General features: G+C 53.2%; 1 protein-coding gene across 1 annotated transcript in view; it reads right to left on the reverse strand.

The window, feature by feature from the left end:
* Positions 1-2,500, reverse strand: part of LOC121303945 (Down syndrome cell adhesion molecule-like protein 1 homolog) — a 151,542-nt gene that overhangs the window by 115,309 nt on the left and 33,733 nt on the right. The window lies entirely within an intron of this gene.

A 2,500-nucleotide genomic window follows, 5' to 3' on the forward strand; every position in this document is an offset into this window, starting at 1 on the left:
GAGGGGGAGGGGGGAAGAAAAGGAGACAGAGAGAGAGAGACAGAGAGAGAGGGAGAGAGAGAGAGAGGAGAAATGAATGTCAACAACATGATTGCACAATGGTTTGTGTTTGGATTAAAATGGACTGAAATGCTATTTGAATTTTGATTTTAATAAAAGTAGCCTGGAGCCCTCTCCACTGCATTCACCCTCCCCTCTCCAAGCCCGGAGCCCACTCCACTGCATTCACCCTCCCCTCTCCGAGCCCGGAGTCCTCTCCACTGCATTCACCCTCCCCTCTCCAAGCCCGGAGCCCACTCCACTGCATTCACACTCCCCTCTCTGAGCCCGGAGTCCTCTCCACTGCATTCACCCTCCCCTCTCCCAGTCCAGAGCCCTCTCCACTGCATTCACCCTCCCCTCTCTGAGCCCGGAGCCCTCTCCACTGCATTCACCCTCCCCTCTCCCAGTCCAGAGCCCTCTCCACTGCATTCACCCTGCCCTCTCCGAGCCCGGAGCCCTCTCCACTGCATTTACCCTCCCCTCTCTGAGCTCGGAGCTCTCTCCCCTGCATTCCCCCTCTCCCAGCGAGTGCTACAGCGGCTCTCTGTGACCGCGCTCCCTGCTTCACATTGCTCCGCGTAGCTCCAAGCTGCTTATCGATTTCAATAACAGCTGCGCTCCGTATCAGAAAGCTGTCATATCAGATGTAGATTATTGCTTTGATCCGCGAGTTTTCCCTGACACTGAGCTCCAGCTTTTCTGCTCATGACATTAATCCTTTTGTCTGTCTGAATGTGCCGGGACATTTCACATCAACTGTGAAAAAACACATTCACCTGGAATATTATAGTCACAGCTCCTGGTTTTCTGCTTTCATTCATTTCATTTTTCAGCGTTTATTTTTAGTTGTTTGGGGTTTTATGTAAATCTTTTTTTTTTGGGGGGGGGGGGGGGGGGTTGGCTTTTTCTATACTGTCTGAAATGATTGTTTTCGGTTCCTTTGTGTTTTTTAACTCACTATATGTACAGCACTCTTCAATTGGATCTTCTTTCCTTTGCTGTCAGCCACAGTGAAATCCTCATGGTCACGGCCACATTCTTCTGTAGATATTTTTGACACTTCGCCGCAATTTGCAATTCTGTTTCCACGTATAGTACTGTTATAACCTCGTGAGCAAGAACACCTCGTTTAACACCTTGCAAGCGTCTTACAATCCTCCAATAGAAAGGAAGGAATGTGCTGCCATCACTAGTTGGGGCGGGTTTAAAGTATTCAGATACAAGTCAGGAAGGAGGGGCATTGCATTGAGGTACACACACACACACACACACACACTCACGCGCACACACACACACGCACACTGTGCAGCAGTCAGTGAGTAAGCCACGGGCAGGGCAGTGTAAGGGTTGGGTTAGGGTTAGGGCAGCAGTCAGTGAGTAAGCCACGGGCAGGGCAGTGTAAGGGTTGGGTTAGGGTTAGGGCAGCAGTCAGTGAGTAAGCCACGGGCAGGGCAGTGTAAGGGTTAGGGTTGGGTTAGGGTTAGGGCAGCAGTCAGTGAGTAAGCCACGGGCAGGGCAGTGTAAGGGTTGGGTTAGGGTTAGGGCAGCAGTCAGTGAGTAAGCCACGGGCAGGGCAGTGCAAGGGTAAGGGTTGGGTTAGGGTTAGGGCAGCAGTCAGTGAGTAAGCCACGGGCAGGGCAGTGTAAGGGTTGGGTTAGGGTTAGGGCAGCAGTCAGTGAGTAAGCCACGGGCAGGGCAGTGTAAGGGTAAGGGTTGGGTTAGGGTTAGGGCAGCAGTCAGTGAGTAAGCCACGGGCAGGGCAGTGTAAGGGTTGGGTTAGGGTTAGGGCAGCAGTCAGTGAGTAAGCCACGGGCAGGGCAGTGTAAGGGTTGGGTTAGGGTTAGGGCAGCAGTCAGTGAGTAAGCCACGGGCAGGGCAGTGTGTAAGGGTTGGGTGTGGGTGTAGGGCAGTGTCAGTGAGTAAGCCACGGGCAGGTGTGTGTTAGTGTGTGTGTTAGGGTTAGTGGCAGTGGCAGTGTGTGTGTGTGTGCCACGGGCAGTGTGTGCAAGTGTGTGTGTGTGTGTTAGTGTTAGTGGCAGTGTGTGTGTGAGTGTGTGTGTATGTGGGCAGTGTAAGGTGTGGTGGGTTAGGGTTAGGGCAGCAGTCAGTGAGTGCCACGGGTGTGTGGGTGTGTGCAAGTGTGTAAGTGTGTTGTGGTGTGTGTGTGTGTGCGTGTGTGTGCTAGTGTGTCAGTGTGCTAGTGTGTGTGGCAGTGTAAGGGTGTGGGTTAGTGTGTGTGAGTAAGTGTGTGGGCAGGGCAGTGCAAGGGTAAGGGTTGGGTTAGGGGCAGCAGTCAGTGAGTAAGCCACGGGCAGGGCAGTGTAAGTGTGTGGGTTAGGGTTAGGGCAGCAGTCAGTGTGTGTGAGTGGGTGTGGCAGTGTAAGTGTGTGTGTGTGTGTGCAGTGTCAGTGAGTGTGTGTGGGCAGGGCAGTGTAAGGGTGGGTTGGGGTTAGGGCAG

Source organism: Polyodon spathula, chromosome 36 (assembly GCF_017654505.1).
Source record: "Polyodon spathula isolate WHYD16114869_AA chromosome 36, ASM1765450v1, whole genome shotgun sequence".
In the NCBI taxonomy this organism is placed as follows: Eukaryota; Metazoa; Chordata; class Actinopteri; order Acipenseriformes; family Polyodontidae; genus Polyodon; species Polyodon spathula.